General features: G+C 47.7%; 1 protein-coding gene and 1 long non-coding RNA gene across 3 annotated transcripts in view; one reads left to right on the top strand and one right to left on the bottom strand.

The window, feature by feature from the left end:
- RALY (RALY heterogeneous nuclear ribonucleoprotein) overlaps positions 1–18,899 on the bottom strand; it is a 267,642-nt gene that overhangs the window by 140,773 nt on the left and 107,970 nt on the right. The gene's annotated exons all lie outside the window — the stretch shown is intronic.
- Positions 13,923–18,899, top strand: part of LOC109313238 — a 16,004-nt gene continuing 11,027 nt past the window's right edge. Inside the window, exon 1 of the long non-coding RNA XR_002102004.1 lies at positions 13,923–13,941. This is a non-coding gene — a long non-coding RNA (uncharacterized LOC109313238). The remainder of the gene's footprint in view (positions 13,942–18,899) is intronic.

The following is an 18,899-nucleotide window of genomic DNA, read 5'->3' as shown; positions in this document are numbered from 1 at the left end:
CCCCCTTCAGGCCTGACCCTGTTCCCTCCTGGCAGTTTGGGCTCAGGGCGAGGGCTGCTCCCCTTATCCCTCCTGCTCCGCTGTGGGCCTGACCCCATTGCGCCCCCCCGGGTGTGGTGGACCTGCCTCTGCTTTGAGGCCGGGTCTGTTCCCCCCACCCTTGCCCCCACCACTTCAGCTGTCCCCCCACCCCAGTCTCTCACCCTGCTCTGGAACAGGGCCCACATCCACCTCCCCTGCCTGTCGCTTTGGGCCCAGGCTTGTTCCCTCCCCCCACTCCAGGCAGCTTTGGGTCTGGGCCTGCTCAACTGTGCCACCACTGCCGCATCCGTGCAGGCTTGGCCATGGCCATGGATCTGGGGCCAGCAGCAGCCACAGGCCCAGCAACACTGGCGGGCACAGGCCGAGCAGTGGGCCTGGGCCTGGCGGCAGGTGCACGCTCAGTGGTGGCTGTGGGCATGGGCCCAACAGGGCGGCTCTGGGCACAGGGTGGCAGCTGCAGGGTGGTGGCTGAGGCCACCAGTAACCACTCTCTCCCCTCCGCCCTGCCTCCCCTCCCTTCCGGCTGTTGGGGGGTGAGAAGGGGTGGTGCTCCAGCCCCTGGCTCCAAAGAACTGATATGGGGGGTGTCCCGAGGGCTGTGGTAACGCGGGACACTTACCTGCAGCCCGGGACGAAAGTCATGCAGAGCAGGAAGCAGAACCTGCGTGGCTTGTTAGCCACCTGTTTGTACAGCTGCGGCCGGCCGGTGATGTCAGCATCAGAGGCCAGCTGGCAGAGTTAAAAATGGCGGTCACCGCTCCGGAGGGGGCGGATAGCCCAGATACCAGGCTGCAGCCGATGCCAGCAGCAGAGTGGGCTCCATGGGCAAGCCTCCGAAGAACCAGTGAGTTGGAGGGGCTGGTGGCCAAGGAGGGAGGCACTGCAACCAGGATATCGGCCAATCTCCAGAGAAGTGATGGGCCGAGCAAGTGAGGGAAGACAGGAGCAATCCCGAGAGCACTGCAGGATCCTGAAGTAAGTGTTGGGATGGCAGGAGTGGAAGACACTGAAGAAGGGGTGAAAAGCCAAGGACAACCCAGCTGGAGGGTAATTGGGGTGGGATTGCCGCCAGGACCTTCGGACATTGATGGAGGGGTCTGAGACGGGCACTAAGTAACCGCTAGAGGGGAGTGGCATCGCCGCCAGGACCTTCGGACATTGATGGAGGGGTCTGAGACGGGCACTAAGTAACCGCTAGAGGGGAGTGCCCTCCCCACCCATAAGGGTCCAGGAACAGGGAGCTGCTGGTGGGTCGGTTAGGAGTAGTAGGGACTCCAGTGTCCCTGAGTTAGGAGAATGGAGCACAAAGGTGCTCACTGTGGTGGGGCTTGTGGTGAGATTTCAATAGAGGCTACGGCAAAGATTCCCTCATAGGATAGGGTCAGGGCATACGACACTACAGGATTAGTAGTGCCCCCCATATTTGGCTCCGAGACCTAGAATGGTGGCCAAGGACTGTAGGGACAACCATGGGCAACAAGATGGCGAAAAATTGAAGGTAGCGTGAGACTGGGGTGTAGGCATGGTGGAGCCCTGTGAGCCACTGTCGGGCCTAGCCTGGGCCACCGAGGGACCTGTGAACTAGCCCCACCCACTGGGGAACATCAAGTCGTGGCAGGAGAGAACGGGGTTGGCAGTGCGGGAGGAAGAACTAGCCCGGTGACGAACAGGTCCAGAAGGGGTGGAGACAACCGCAAGGAGATCAGAGCTGCCCTAGGGAGGCTGGGAAAAGCCTGGTGGTTGCAGGGGGCAAGGCCAGCCCTGATGGCCTCACCCCCAGCTCCATCCCCTCTGTTATGGCGGGGCTCTGGTCCCCACCATCCCCCTCTACCTCCAAGGAGTGGGGGGGGGAGGACTGGTCTGCCCCCCCCAGCTCCAGTCCCTTAGTCCTCAATGTCACAGCAGTGCTCTCCCATCTGTTCTTTCTGTCTAGAGCACTCTAGACAGCCAACAAGAGCATGAATAAAGCGCTATGGACAGACAGACAGACAGACAAAGGCTTTTATAATATTAGAATGCTATTAACATTTTTTCCAAAGGAAAACTTTGTAAGCAGCAGCACTTATTTTGCTAGTTTTGTTAAACACTGCAAGGACATCTGACCTTCCCTTCCTAGACAATGAGGAGTAAATATCATTGCTGCTACTTCCCCTGAAGATATTAATTTCTTAATTTGTCCATATGGTTCATATGTTTTTCCACTTCTCCATTACTGAGTGACTGAATGGGCTATTGAAATTCTGAGGGTATGCAGGGTTGTGTATTAGAGGCAAAGCTTGCTGTGATGTTGTCAAAGAAAGGTATAGAATGTCCAGGACAAAAAACAAAAAAGTTACAGGCACATCATAAGCACCACAGAGAAGCACTTCTGCTCTCATGCATATTCTAGGTTGGTTGGTACATTGCCTAATAGTTTTTAGTCACATACAATGAAAATCTTAGCACTTTGCTCTTCAGCAGGATTCTGATTGTAGGCCAGATTTTACAAATAGCCAAATAGGGGTGAAAATTATACTTCTTTCCATATGAGAGGACGGAGAGGGATAATAGGGAGGGATAATATTTCTGTCACTGACATTGGGCAAATCACTTAACTTCCCTGTGCCTCAGTTTCCTCACTTTTATAAAGGAAATGCTTCTGCAGTACATTGAGGACTGGGAAGAATCTTTGTATCTGCAAAGCACCTTGATGAAGCATATTAAATGCAAAAGGTGATCATATACAATCATAGAAAATTAGGGCTGGAAAGGACCTCAGGAGGTCATCGGGTCCAGCCCTCAGCTTGAGGTCTGCCCCAACCATCCTAGAAAAGTGATTCTTTAACCTGATAGTGCTGCTTGACATATAGAATAGTTGTGGTATAATTCATGCTAATCAATATGGGTCTATGGAAAACAGATCATATTAACCTAACTTGAGCTCTTGTAAGGCTAAGATAACAAGTTTGGTTGATGAAGATTTTAATAGTATTGATGTAATAGACTTAGACTTCCGTAAGACATTTGATTTTTGCAGAATATAACATTTTGATTGGGAAAAGAGGATGACAGAAAATCAACACCAACACTCCAAATAGATTAAAAACTAGTTAACTGATAAGTTTCAAAATGCAATTTTATATGCAGAATCAGCATCAAGCAGACATTTTTTTAAAAGGATCAGCATTTGGTCCTTGGTCCTACAACACTTAACATTTTTATCAGTGATCTAGAAGAAAACATAAAATCATTACACAAAGTTTGCAGATGACATAAAGATTGTGGAAGTGCTAAACAAAGAAGACGGCAGGTTGCTATTACAAAATTATCTTTTCTTTTTGGCAAGCTAAGGGCAAGCAAATAACTGAAGCAAATGTACAGTTAGATATTCAGGAACAAAGTTTATCAGATAAGTTGCCCTGGGAAGCAGTGGCCCTGAAAAATCCTGGTGGATAACTACTTGAACACGAGCTCCAAGTGTAGCACTATGGCCAAAAGGGCCAATGAAAGGGGAACCCTGACTAGGTGAAGAAATAGCTGTATATTTCACACCCATGTGACCACTTCTGATATCCTCTGTCTACTTTTTATGTCAATGGTTTGAGAAGGATTTTGAAAAAAATGGAAAAAGTTCAGAGATGGGACACAAGAAAAAAAGACCTTATTCTGAAAGTCTCAAGGAACACGAGAGAAGGTTAAGGGATGATTTGATCATAGTCTATAAGTACCTACATTGAAGCAGAAATCAGATGAGAGGGGGTTCTTCAGTCTAGCAGACAAAGATATAAAAAAGCTAGTGGCTGAAAGTTAAACCTAGACATATTCAATTAAGGTGAATTTTTTTTGACAATGAGGGTAAGTAGCCATTAGAACAATTTAAAAAGTACTATGGTACAATCTCTGTCAGTGGGGATTTTTAAAATCCAGATAGTATTTTTTTCAGTAAAAGCTGTGATGTAGTTCAAGAAAGAATTAATGCAGGCAAGTTCTGTGGTCAGTGCTCCACAGGAGGCTAGGCCTGATGATTCCCTTTTGACCTCATAATCATTCTAATAATGTATTTGTCATCAAGCTGTGTATAACACCTTCTAGCATTTTATTGCTGAATTATCAGGTCTGTTAGAAGTCTTAATGTTTTGCCACGAAGTGGAGACTTCTTTTCCAATAATGTCAGTTTGGCTGGCTCAGAAACAGAAGATGCCTTCCTATGTGAATCCAGTTCAGAGGACTAAATTAAAAAATGCTGGAGGCAGAAAAGTTTCAGCCTATGGGCTGCATGTGGATCCTTGAATGCCGTCCCTCTCCTCCTCCAGCTAAAGCTGGGAGGCCCCCAGGAAAATAACTAAATACCTTAGGCAGACCTCTGACTGAATGAAAAACATGAATTTGGCTTCCCAGCAAAGCCTTTTGTTTCCCTAGATTGCCTCTGACCTTCCAAGCACTGCTGGTGCTCTACATGCATATGGCATGTGAAATGCCATCATACAATACAACAAAACACAGCAGCATGGATGTATGAAAGATAACTAAATGCTGTGACAAGGACCTGGGCATCCATCACTGTAAAATATCATTCAGGCTATGAATTGTGGACTTTCCTTGAGCTTTCCAGAGGCTCTGAGACATTCTTTTTGCCATGCCTGCAGCATAAATCAGCTAAACACAAGGTACACACGTGCCTGCTCCATGGTACTTGATCTCCAATATTTCCAGCTAATGCTCACATGAATTTGTGTGGGAGTGTCAGGTAGCTAAACAGAAATCTTTTAAAAACCATAATTTCCACTGAGAGGAAGCTGAACTTTGGGAGGAGGGGTGGGGTGGGTAGGGCACATTGTATCCAACAATGATGAAGCCAGGAGTCAGGGCTGCCCCAATCTGAGATGTTGTCACTTATTCAGGGTGTGCTAGGACAAACTTTGGAGATCAGGGCTTTCTGTCTAATCTCCCCTGCATAAATTTGCTGACCCAGATAGCCAGCATCTGCAGCAGCTATTCCCAATGTAACACCCACACTTGGGGTTCATAGACGTTGTAGAACGTAGGCTGGAAGGGACCTCAGAAGATCATCAGGTCCAGCCCCCCTGCACCAAGCAGGAAAGACAATTGGGGTTAAGTGACCACAGCAAGGTGACCATCTAGTTCCCTCTTGAAGATTTCCAGGGTAGGCAATTGCACCACTTCTGGAGGGAGCTTATTCCACAGTCTGGACACCCTAGCTGTGAAGAAGTTTTTCCTAATGTTGAGCCTGAAGCAGTCTTCCAGGAGTTTGTAGCCATTACTCCTGGTTTTCCCTAAGAGTGCCCCAGTGAACAGTTGTTCACCAAGCCCTTGATGTAAGTTCCCGATGTAGCAGTAAGCTGCTACCAAGTCCCCTCTCAGCCTTCTCTCATATGGTTTGCCGTGCAAGTTTCTGATCATACGGGTGCCCTTCTCTGGACTCTCTCAAGCTTTTCCACGTCCTTGTTGAAGCACAGCACCCAGAACTGGATGCAGTACTCTATCTGCGGTCTCACCAATGGTGAGTAGAGTGGAAGAATCACTTCCTTGGTTTTGCTGGAGATGCACTGATTAATGCATGCCAGAGTATTATTTTCCCTGTTGGCTACAGTGTCGCACTGCTGGCTCATGTTCATAGGGTGGTATATTATTACCCCCAGGTCTCTTTCTTTTATAGTGCTGGTCAGATTGGTGTTACCAGGCCTGTAGGTATGCAGAGGATTGTTTGTCCTCTGGTGGAGCACTTTACATTTCTTGATGTTAAACCTCATTTGGTTCCCATGCACCCAACTTGCCAGCCTGTCTAGGTCCACCTGTATCTGCAGTCTATCTTCAAGCGTGATCATGCTTCCCCATAACTTGGCATTGTCCATGAGCTTGGCCAGTGAGCTCTTGACCCCCACATCCAAATCATTGATGAAGATGTTAAAAAGCACTGGACCAATCATTGACCCTTGACAGACACCACTGGCCACTTCTTGCCAAGACAACACAGATCCATTCAGCAGAACTCTCTGGGTCCTACCATGTAGCTATCTTCCTACCCACCTAACTGTCTTGCAGTTAAGCCCATGATCTTCCAATTTTCTCATAAGAACATTGTGGGATACCAGATCAAAAGCTTTTTTTACAACGTCAACCTCCTCTCTCCTATCCAGGTGGCATGTTACCTGGTCATAGAAGGAGATGAGGTTGGTAAGGTAAGACATACCCACAACGAAGCCGTACTGGCTGTCATTCAGAATCTTACCTTCTGCAAGCCTATTGCATATAGACTTCTTGAAGAATTTTTCCAGGATTTTCCCTGGGATAGAAGTTAGGCTAACTGGCTTATAATTACCCCGGTCCTCCCTCCTCCCCTTCTTGAAGATGGGCACAACACTGGTCCTCTTCCAGTTTTCAGGGACCTCTCTGGAGTGTCGCGAGTTTTGGAAGAGCTTTGCTAGGGGTTCTGCTATGATTTCAGGCAACTCCCTTACTTTAGTTTTCTCCTGAGTGCCTTTAACCAGCTGTCCTCAGTTGTTGAGCAGTGGCCCCGTGATCCCATTTGTTTTCTTTCTGTTCCCCATATACCTAAAGAAGGACTTCTTGTTGTCCTTGATCCCTGCTGCTAATTTTAGTTTAGTTGCCGCCTTAGCCCTTCTAATCTGTTCCCTACAAGTGCAGGTTATTGTTGTATAGTCCTCCTTGGGCCATGCCCCAAGTTTCCATTGTTTGTATGCCTCTTTCTTCTTTCTTAAGAGGACCATGATTTCCCTGTTTAGCCAAGATGGCTTCCCGGCCCTTTTGCTACCTTTCCTCTGCATGGGAATAGACTTCCTTTGTGCTTCAAGGATTGTTTCCTTAAGGAACAACCACTCTTCATGCACTCCTTTTGCCTTCAGTCCCTGGTCCTGCAGCACTTTCCCTACTAGTGACCTGAGCTTGTAGAAATCTGCATTTTTGAAGTCCAAAACTTCAGTCCTGCTATCTGGTTTGTCTGCCTTGCGATGGACAGTGAACGTGATGGCTTCATGGTTGCTGTTGCCTAGGCTGCCCTCTATGTTTAAGTTGGTCACCAGGTTGTCACCTTTGGCCAGGACCAAGTCTAGAAGAGCGCTACCTCTCATTGGCCCTCACACCTCCTGAGTAAAAAAAAGCTCTTCGATGCAGTTCAGAAAGGAATATAACCAATCCGACTTTGCCAATTGTTCCTCCCAAGAGATGTCTGAGTAACTGAAGTTGCCCATGATGAACATGTCCCATCCATGCGCAGCCTCAGTTTTTGGGTGAACTCAAAATCGAGTTCCTCCCCTTGGTTTGGTGGTCTGTAGTACACAGCTACAGTTAGGTCTCTCCCACTCCTCCCTCCCACAGTTTGACCAAGAGGGTTTTAATTTTTCCTTTTTTGGAGCCTGTGTCAGCTTCCAAGGAGGTGTACTGCTCCTTCACATTGAGAGCCACAACTGCACCTTTCTTCCCTAGTTGGCCCCTTCTACACACGGTGTAGGCATCTTTGGCTATGCTCCACTTGTGTGAGGAGGTCTCTGTAATCCTTACTAGATAATAATGCCCCCTGGAGAGTAGGAAGGCTAGCTCCTCCTGCTTGTTCCCCGTGCTCCTGGCATTAATGTACAGGCACTTGAGTCCTCCTTCTGAGGCCCTCAACTTTCTGTCACACTGATGGAAAACTGTTCCCTCAGCTCCCACAAGAGTGGCTCTTCTAGTATCCCTATTTATGGAGCTTTCTTGTGTGTTGGTCCCCAGCCATGCTTCAGTCTGTTCCCCCATCTCCCAGCAATCTTAGTTTAAAGCCCTATCAAAAAGATCAGCCATCCTGGCCAAGAAAAGGGACTTACCTCTCTGTGTGCAGTGGATGCCATCTCTTCCCAGGAGTCCTCTTTCCCTGAAGTATGCACTGTGGTTGAGGGGCTATGTGTGGTCAAGTGTGTTCTGGTTTTAGTTTGTTGTATATAAAGTTACCATATTTCCAGATCCAAAAAAGAGGACATCTATCACGGGGGTGGGGGGTAGGGGGAATATGATGGTGGGGAGGCACTGACATGGTGACATGCCAGTGCCCTGCCCCTGCCCATTCTGTTGCCTCTCACTGACAAGCCACCCCCCACCAGCCCTGCTGCTGCCCCTCACCTGGACCCACTGACCTGAACCCTGCCAGTGCTCCTCACTCCCAAACAGCAGTACACTGCCCCCCAACCCTTGCTGGTGCCCCTCACTCCCAACCCACAGCCTCCTGCCACTGCCAGTGCCCTGCACATCCAACCCACAGTCATCCATCCCATCCCCCATGCCCCTCACTTGTGATCCATAGCCCCCTGCCCCCCTCCCAGCCCTGTTAGTCTCCCTCACTCCCTACCTGCAGCCCCTGTACCCCTTCCAGTGCCCCTCACTCTAGACCAGGGGTGGGCAAAATGCGGGGTGCAGGCCAGATGTGGCCTGCCAGGCCATTCCATCCGGCCTGCGGAGCCCCTAAAAAATTTAGAAAATTAATATGTATCTGCCCCTGGCTGCCTGTCATGCGGTCCTTGATGGCTTACCAAAACTCAGTAAGCGGCCCTTCACCTGAAATAATTGCCCACCCCTGCTCTAGACCCACAGCCCCCTGCACCCCTCCCAGCCCAGCCGTGCCAGTGCCCCTCACTCCCGACCCACAGATCCCTGCCCCCAAGCCCTGCTGCCCAAGCAGCTCCCACGTTCTCTCTCTTCCCCTCCCCCCAACTTTGCAGTGGTGAGCACATAACCTCCAACAACCAATCACCTTTCCCAGTGCTCCCACCCCAAACGGCTAAGACGGAAGAGTGGAAAACTCGGACATTTGCGCTTATTTACAAAACATGCCCAGACGTAGCACAGGGGTCCAAAAAAGAGGACATGTCCAGGAAAATCCAGACGTATGGTAACCCTAGCTGTGTATCTTGCTTGTGCTGTATATCTTGCTTCCTCTAGGACTGGAGAGAATCATCCTCCCATCCCCCTTTATTGTGTCTGGACCCTTTGTCTTAAGCTTCCTTCCAAGGAACTGTGGAACCAGTTTGGTAACTCTGGACACTTCACCAGGGGTTGCTGACCACCTTTGAATTGATTGGTCTGCATTAACAGTGTTCCAACGAGGCTGCTTTTGACTGAGGGGCCCTGTGATGAGGTCAGAAAACTTATTTAAGGTTGAGGCCACCTGGTCTGATCTCTTTTTCTTCCTTCTGAGGCTGCTGAAGCCTGCTTCCTATGGAGTCATCCCCAGCTCTTCACTGATGAAGCAGACTGAAGTTATCTGAAGGGAAAGCCTCAGGTACAGGGAGAGAAAGTCTGTCTCAGAGCTTGAGACCTCTGTTCTCTCCCTCTCCTTTCCCCTTTTGTTTGTTTGGGTTTTCAGTGGGATGATACCGTGCAGGGGGGCATCAACCCCTGCAGCAAACTGGCTAAGGTTGGACAGCCTGACATGTTTTAGTTACTGTTGAAACTTCTTTCGGGTTCAGCATAGCTGTGTTGCTGAACCCTAGCTATGTGTTTTCCTGGCTATTTTGGCTACATAGGCCTTGAGTGGGAGGATGCCATGGGTGTATCCTTCCCTACTGCAGACTGCACAGGAACAGGGTCCTGGCAGCCAGTGTGTCAGGGATTGTAGTGTCTCAGTATGGTGGTATAGCTGAGACTACATGTCTAGGCTGCAGCCATAAGCCTGGGCCTTTTTGCTGTTTATCAGATACTGCATTTCAGCCCGCTATGATAGGGCTGAACCCCACCCATATGTTGGCTGGTAGATTTGGGTCAGGGTGAAGCCCTGACACTTCTTGTTGCTTATTCAGGCCTCATTGGTGTATAGTAGGGCTGTGCGAAGCTTTGGTCCCTGATTCGATTTGGTGACTGAATCTCTGAATCCAAACTGAATCAGAGGATTCTTTAATCTCTCCAAATCAAATCAGATACTGGGGGGGGGGGGCTCCCCAGTGTGTTCGGCAGCAGACTTAGAAGTGGACCAAAAGCACTTCTGGTCCATTTCCGCGTCTGCTGGGGATCATGCTGGGGGACCCCCATGTCTCCCCGGCTTGGTGACTGGTGCCTCCTGGGTCTGGGGGGGACACCTGGGGTCCCCCTGCAGCTGATTGCCAAGTTGGGGGAACGTGGGGGGTCCCCCCATGCACTGCCCAGAGGACCCAGAAGCGCACTGGAAGTACTTCTGCTCCACTTCTGGGTTTGCTGTTGAGCATGTGGGGGTGTCCCCCGTGCTCCTGTGGGATGCTCCATTCGTGCCAGCATCACAGCGTTCATAAGCAGTGCTGGTACCTCACAGTATGTAGAAAAAACTTTCAAAGCTGTATCTATGTCTGAATCGCTGATTCTCTGAATCAGTATTGAATCTTAAGATTCGGACTTGGCCAAATCAAATCAGGCATAGTGATCCAAACCAACAAATCGAATCACTGTTCTTGATTTGGGCTGAATCTGAATCGAATAGGGCCCGCTTCGCACACCCCTAGTATATAGACCTGGTTGGCTTTCTGCTGCCTGGTCCAGGCCCAGTGAAATAGGCCTGGGCCTTCTTTTATGCCTTTTGCAGTTTGTGCCCTAACCAAGTGGAATGGTTGGGCACTAGTTCTAGTTCAGGCTCAAGCCAAAATACGCCTGGCCCCCTGTTTTGTTATTTCCTAGCTATTACATCTCAGCTTAGCAGTGTGGCTGAGGCTATATGTCCAGGCCACAGCCAGGTAGGCCTGGCATTCAGGCCCGGGTGCAGGACAGGCCTGAGTCCCCCTTTTTCTGTTTTACAGCGGTTGTGTCTCAGTATAGCTGTATTGCTGAGCCCTAATGTACGTTTTTTTGCTGTGTGTCTGGGCTTGGCACATTTTGGACCTAGCACATGTTGCTTTTGTGGCTCTGTGTCCTGACCAATGCGGTGCAGTTGGTGCTGGTTGCTGGTCAGGCTCTTTTGCTGTTAGGCTGTGTTTTCTCTGAGTTCTCTTGCAGTTTCCTGCTCCAGCAGAGCTAGGATTAGGACTAAAAACTTTGGGTGCAATGTGCTGAGGAAAACTGCTGTTCACCCTTCAAATCTACCATGTGCAAGTAAGGATCAGCGTAACAGTTTTTCAGGAAGTAATGGGGGACCCTTTGCAGTGTAGAAGGACCTATGTTCTCTAGCAGCTCCCTGCAGCTCAGTGGACCCATGGAGCAGCTCATTGGATTCTCCAGTGTGGGCCCCCCTTTCCAGCCCATTGCTGAAGAGCTGGTATAGGGATGCAAACCGCCAGAACTACCCTTTGGGGAGTCCTAAGTCCCAGACTGCCTGGGTATGGGTAAACACCCCCCCATGGAGGGTGCCACCTATAGACTTTGTTTTGTAGTTTGTAGTGTTTTAAAATTATAGTAAGTGTTTACTTTTATTTTTTCTTTATGCTTTGTAATAAATTTGGTTTTCGTGTTTACACTGCTTGTGGGAGAAGAGTGACAGAAGGGTGGTTGGTTTATTGGACACCCTAGTGTTTTATCTAGTGTTTCCCAGGTAGACTGGGTTGGGGCTCAAGCCAAGGTAAAATATATTTAGTATCCCTGAAATTGAACCCGACCTTTGTTGCTGCTGACAGGTGCTCAGCAGAAAGGTTACGCTTATATAGCCATGTGTCTCCACTTCCTCATGGTTTGAAATACTTAAGCAAGACTGTTAATAATATTATACATTCTTCCCAGATAATGATCTACTAGTGGAAAATAAATGCCAGGGTGAGTTGGTGGCAAAGAGATGTGTATCTGTAGAGCAGCAGGTCTACAGATGGTCCAGAGAGGTCACCCTGTTGCTATTAAGCTGGAAGATTCAGCAATGTTAGAATTAAAGTCAGTTCCGGTGGCACTGTACACAGGGAGTCATTATAAAGTGACTCAGGCATCTCCACTGTATTACAGGATTAGGAATCAGAATGCAGTGTTAGCGGGTTCAAGCACCAGACTGTGAAAGTCTGCCCTGTATGGATGGCAGCGGTTGAAGGGTGGCAGTGGCTCATTGACTAATATGTAACAGGCCCTCTACTAGTATAAACTGATATATTTTTGCTTTGGTGTTTGTATGGCACTAGTGCCCTCTCCCTGTGCGATTTGTCAGTCTATGTTTCTCTTTGGAACAGGATACAAGAGACCCTGTGGACTGTTCATTACATCTCTTTCAAATCATACCCCACAATATGTGCAGAGGGATTTCTGAGGATGAGCACCAGTCCCTTCTGTCTTCCCCTCATTAGTGCTCATTATTTCACACAGTTCCTTGTTATCCAGACTGATAACACAACTATACACCTAGATAAAGCAAATATTAAATGCTACTGAAGCACACTCACACCACTGATAGCATTTCACTCTTAATGTACACTGAAGTAGCTGCCAACATGCAAGTGCAAGGAAATGAAGATGCAGGCTCTCAAAATGAAGTCTGATCTTGCTGCACTGAACTTAAGTTTTGCTATTCATCTCGCTGGAACAACATCAGACCCCCCAGAAGGGATGTCTAAATTACAACAGTTAAGAGTTTAAACAGTTAAAAAAGTTAATAGTTAATAGTTTATAAAAACCTGAACTCACCTTTCAAACCATCAGGTTCCATATGCACAGGTGGCCACCTGAACCTTCCCGATTTTGCACTGCAAGGCACAATTCAATCCTCTCTTTGAAAATGATGCTCTCTTTGATCAGTAAAAATGAACTGATTGAGAAGAGTGGAGGTACCTAACAACACAGGGCTAGACTGAACCACTACATTCAGCCTCATGCAGCAGCTGTTCCCCTAGTCCATGACATTTTTTCCTGCTATAGACTTTTAGTGATAATACCAGCAGTTTGGGACTAAACTGGCTAGAGACAGGTACTGATTAACAATTAATAACAATGTGTTTTTAATTCTGAAGATGACTGAAAGCTGGATCTAAATACCTTTTTATCAGGGAAAGTCTGGCCCTTGGTTCTAATTGAACAGCCCAAAGTCCATCTGTTGCAGTGCACTCAGGTGCCCTGCGCCTGAGAGCGGAGACTGCTCTGGGGAGACCCCTAGTGGCAGAAAGGGGAAGGCTCAGATGCCAGTCACCAGGGCTGCACAGGTGCTGGTTGCCGGGACAACTGGTAAAACCAGTTGACCAGGAAGGGGCAGGGCTTATCCCTTCTTAAGCCCACGTAGGAGGCCAGGAAGGCAGTCCCTCTCCAGCAGCTGTGGGAGTAAGGACTCAGCTCAGACAGACAGAGGGGAGGACTCTGACCATGAGAACATCCCCTGGTCACTGCTGAGGTTGGTGGAGCTCTTCTTCCCCCACTCCCTCACTCTCTAGTAGGGAGTCGATTTTGTTTGACCAGACGGTCTAGTTTGTATGTTGTAGCCAAGGGGCTTTATGTTTTATGTTTGCTGTTTTGACCGGAGGACCGGGCAAGGCTACTGGGGTGGAGGAGGCCTCATAGGAGCTCCACGGTAGCAGCATTGTTAGGGGGCGCATTGACCCCAGCCCAGAAGCCCCGGAGTGAGAGGGGGCAGCGGGGAGCCCCGGAGTGAGAGGGGGCAGTGAGAAGCCCTAGAGCTAGGGGGCAGCGAGGAGCCCCAGAGTGAGAGAGAGAAGGAGGGCAGTGAGGCCCAGAGCGAGCGAGAGAGGGGGCAGTGCAGAGCCTCAGGAGTAAAGAGGGCCAGAAAACAACAAGGCCCAGGTTAAACCACATCAACTCCATCCGCGAGGCTTGGGCTGCGGTGCAGGGGAGGAAAAGGAGAAGCAGGTAGCGCCCCTGTCACCGGGGCACGGAAAAATGGGCAGCCTCCCGCTGATTACAACCATCTTCTAACCAAATAAGATCAAGGCATGGCAGGCGAGTAAGCAGGTGGTTGGCCCATTACAGGAGGGCGAAGCCACTCCCAGAAAAGCTCCAATATCAATACGCCTGTCACACCATCCCTATAACTTCCAGGTGTGTATGTAAAGCAGAGGTGAAGAAAATATGGTTTGTGGGCCAAATCTGGCCTACCACTTGATTGGATCTGGCCCATGGGGGGATCCCTTCCACTGATTGGATCTGGCCTGTGGCTGCCCCTGTGGCAGTTTGCATGGGGCTGAGCTTGGCCCAGGGCTGCCATCACTGCACTCTAGTCTGTGCCTGCTGGCACCAGTCCTGACCCTAGTCCCAGCCCCAGCCAGTGCATATAGCCTCTGGTGGGGTTGCTCCCAGTGTGGCTGCAGCTGCCTGGGTGCTGCTTAGCAACCCTCACCTCCAGCAGCAGCTCCTCCTCTTGGTCCTGCCCCTCCTGCACCACTCCAGGTGGGAGGGAAGTTGCAGTCAGGCAGCTGCTGCCCCAGATGTAAAAATTATAGTTACAAACCATTGCAGGATTTGACTTGACTTTCTTAGCAATGTAGGGTTCAATATCCTTTACGCCTTGTTCTCATTACCAGAGATTTATTATATATTATTTGTAACAGCAGCAACTAAAGGCTCTAAGTCAACTGAAGTTCCACTGTGCTTGGCTTTGTACCGACACACTGCTGTGAAAAATCCCTAAAAGCTACCAGGTAGCACAGAAGAGGATGGCATTACTGAGGCATTTGGTGAGCTTACCACACATGTACCAAGCTTACTGCAGCTTGGACATCTCCTGCCTAGAAAGATTAAAGGAATTAGAGGCTTACATAATGCATTTACAAATGATGAGAGCTGTGAAGTGAAGGGTTTTTAAAAAAATACCAGCGTCTTAATTTACAAGAGCTATTAAAAATGAATGGACCAAGATTTCCTGCCCAGGAAAGCCAAAGGATTTATTCTGGGGCTGGGCTTTTTGCATCTGAAATAATTCACCTGCTTGGGTTATGATACCACAGTATATTTTTACGGTGCAGATCCAAAAGGCAGCCCTCATTTACTTCAGCCAACACTGGCTGTGTCCTCCCTGAAGTGAACAAAGCTAGACAGAAGAGATGAGACAACTGAATAAAGTACTGCCTGGGTAGGGCTGGGTAGTGTTTTTCAGAGGACCACAGCGGTCCTGTCTGCACAAAGGTCCCTGGCTCTGAATTTGATTCAGACTTCATTATACGCAACAGTTAGGCCTATGTACCTCTCTTTCAAACTGCACAATGGGAACCAGCTACTGAATGGTTCCCAAAGGGAGTTACTTAAGTCAATAGATGCATGCCTTTTTCCCAGTTTCTACCCAGCCATGGAGCCACCAGGGAGGTGGGGAAGAGGGAAACAAAGTCTAAACATATTTCAGACTGAAGCCTGGAGAACTGTAGGGCCCCCTCTCCCCACTTCCTCTTATGGATTTCTGGGTTCTTACGGACCCGGTGAGCTTCTACTTTCTCCCTGTACAGGGATAAGGTGAGACGCTGCTGTGAAGTATGGGGTGGGGGTGGTACCTGAGAAGTCTGTTCAGCCTCTCTCTCCAATAACAATAAGATTCCAATTAATTCCTTTGTGCCACAGACATCCGACCTCCAAAACTTCACTTCAGTCTTGTGGAATAATCTCTCCCATGCCCTGTCTTCTGCTGTTCTCAGCCTTACACAACAAGGGACAATGAGTGATTTGGCGTATGCTCTATTCATGATAGCTCATTAATAGGATGTCAAGGAGACCAGGGCTTGCTACACGATTGCCAAGAAAATCCAGGAGTGAAAGAGGTTGTTCTTTATAAAAAGTGACATTCAATAAAAGTGAGTCACATCTGCCCTCCTGCAACCGAGCAAGATGTGGAAGATATGTAGGGCTGATATTTGCTATGGGCCAAAACAGTGGCTTGTCATATTTAAAGCAGCTAGAAAATGGATCCAGCAGGATAGTGGGGCTTCCTTGGTTTCTGAAAAATCCATAGATGGCATACATTCTTCACAGCTGCCTCTGAACTAGCTTTGCTTGTCCCCTGTGCTGCACAGAATGCATGGGGGGCAGAGACAGAGTGCAGTGTGTCCCATCTATCCCGGGCTGGTGAAATGGCTCCAGAGGTCTGCTACAGAGGTATGACCCCATACAGTACATGTATGGGGAGAAAGCCCTTACCTCCTCACACAAGGGCCACTGCTGCTCTGGCAGTAACAGTGGCATGAGCTGCTGCTGCCTCAGTGCAAACTTCCTAAACATGGGCTGCTGGCACAGTGGCACTGACTCCCCACGGGCTGCTATTCATGTGCTCCCTCTGAATCAGTGCCCTGGGCTTGTGCCTCACTCAACCTTCATCACTCCCCAAATTACACGACTGGTTTGCTGCAAGTCACTGCACTGAAGGCTGCTTCAGTCTTTCCCCTGAAGGGGTAGCATAACCCTCCCCTCCCCAATTGGAGGAGAAGGGAAGGCACTTATTCACCAGAACTAATCTTCATGGACAAGTTTCCGCAACTGCCCAGCTTCAGTTTTCAACCAGCAAAAATATAAAGTGAAGATAGCTGTATTCCCATTTCTTCCACTTCCAACAGGGCCCAATAAGAACATCCAGAAATTCATAAACAGAGCCCTGCTCAGTTTGGGGGCAGGTGCAGGGACCAGGCAGGAGCACAGAAGTCCCAGGGAAGAGCAAGACAGAAGTTTAACAGGCAGTGAGGACCTGGCACTTTCCAATTATCCTTATGCTACTTACCAAATAGCTGGCAGCCTGAGATTTCCAGAGGCCTTTTAAAACCAATTCAGGCAATTTTTTAAATGCAGATGCAGTCAGGGTTTGGTCAGAAAGCCTCCTGATCTGACCCCAGCCCCATCTCATTGGCTCATATCACTAAGACAGTTTTTATTAAAGTGATGATGTAAAATAACTCTCATCTTGGAGCAAATGGTGCATATCTCTTATGAAATTCCACCAAGGAATATACCCGGCTGTGCTGGCTCAGGCCCAACTGATAGTTACAGACAGCAGCAATAGCAGAAACAGCAGCAGGGCTAACCATTCTTAACCATTTCAAAGGGTGACCTGACAGGAAATGTTACTCAGCTTCCAGAATTAAAGGGACATGATCAATTTGTTCCAGACATAGAATTTGGATTTTATTTAAAAAAATAATGAGAAGGTGGGGAGATATAAAACCTGACATAAAAAGAAATGCCTCCATGATTTTTTGGTTTTAGTTAATAAGTTTTTTAATGGTGTTCTGCCTTTCCCTGCAGTGCTGTAAGCCCCTAATGACAACAGATCTGTAGCAGGGAATGTGAACTGGAAAACGAAACTGATGAGAGAGATTAAATGAAACTGACTAATCTAGTTTCCTTTTCCAAACTGTCTAATGGTAATACATTGAGCAGGATGGGAGGTACAAAGTAACCTAAGTGAGTTAGGTGCCTTATACCTACTTGCTTGAAAATCCCAGGGACAAGAAGCATAGAAGCTTCAAGCAAGATCCAGTTCTGATTGTTATGTACTTTCTAGTAATTGTACTTAGGTTGTAAACTTCTTGGGGTAGGAGGGTCTTTTTCTTCTGTATCTGAACAGCACCTGGCAAAAAACAATCCCAGTTCATAACTGTGGCTCCTTGGTGGGGCCACAATACAAATAAATTACAACAATGAATAACAATGTCATCACTTTGCATCTGGGCCTGGTTCCCTTCTCACTTATTTCAGTTTTATGTCAGGTGCAACTTCACAGACTTCAGTGGAATTACTCCTACATTTACATTAGGAAAAGTGAAATCACAATGAGGGCATATGTTCCTCTTAGACTTTTAATTGCTGGTCAATGAATATGTAGGACCTATTTTGTGAAAAGCCAGTCTCCCTTTGCACACACAAAAGCCAAATGTTAGAGGCTTGTTTCTGCACTTTGCAGATGGATTGAACTATCTCCTGTATGCATTTGCTATACAGATGTTGAAAGTGTGTCTACACTGAAGTGATTACAGAATAATATAAACATACCCAAGTAAGCTCCAAACCAGCTAGGTTGGGTACAAGCAATAATTTAGCTATGGCAGAAAAGTGCTTAATACAGGCTAACCACACAAGAATTATGCACTGTAGATGGGGTTTGCAGCCTGTGGTGGGCTCTATGTTGCCATGGTTTGACAACTGCCACTAGCTGGCAGTTGTCAAACCATGGCTAGCTGAACTAGCTGGTTTAAGAGTAATTTAAGAATGGCTGTTGTAGACTTCAGTCACAACAGTGTAGATGTATTCCTAGTCTCCTAGTTTACCTACAGGGATACCCTGTTGTTCATACTAGTACTCTGAATTTTACATTCATAATTTGGCCATAGCAATATAATGCTGCAGCATCATTGTCTTTTCCATACATTTACTAAAATTACGTAACGAGCTCAAATATACAACGCAGAGCATCATCTCAGGTGCGACTGCATCAGCTACAGAAGTGAAAGTGAAGGAAAATGCATGAATTGACAGAGCTCTTTTAAAGCTTGCAGTTCTTTGGGTTAGATTTACAGAGCATGGTGCCTGTAAAAGTATTTATTGTGGAGCTAAGGCTACAGTAAACCTGGAGAGCAAATATGATGCAAAAAGGAAGGCAGGATGATTCATCAGAGGAAAAGAACAAGAGAACTTATCTGTTTTCTGCAATTCCATTTACCACTAAGAAAAATGAGCCATCTTAACAGAAATTACGTGTGACAGGAAAGGACAAACCAGCCCAATCCAAACAAAAGCAGTTAAGAAAACTCCGAAATGGATCCAAACACTCAAGCTTGATTCCACTAGAAGAGTGATAGTGGGTGGGGAAGCACTTTGCAGGGTGTTTATAAATGGTACCACACAAGCCAGCCTGATTTTTTAATAGAAAAAGCAATGAGACAAATGAAATCCAGGCTGGAAAACTCTGGAATACTGATTCCCTGTGCTAATATTTTATTGGATCCCTGCAGCAAAAGAAAGACAACTGGATTTAAACCAAAGCAAATAAATAAATAAATGAAAAATACCCAATTCCAGAGTTGGGG

The sequence above is a fragment of the Crocodylus porosus genome, unplaced genomic scaffold (assembly GCF_001723895.1).
Source record: "Crocodylus porosus isolate Cpor-Errol unplaced genomic scaffold, CroPor_comp1, whole genome shotgun sequence".
Taxonomy (NCBI): Eukaryota; Metazoa; Chordata; order Crocodylia; family Crocodylidae; genus Crocodylus; species Crocodylus porosus.
Note: the sequence above shows the minus strand (reverse complement) of the source record. Positions and strands in the feature narration are given on the sequence as shown.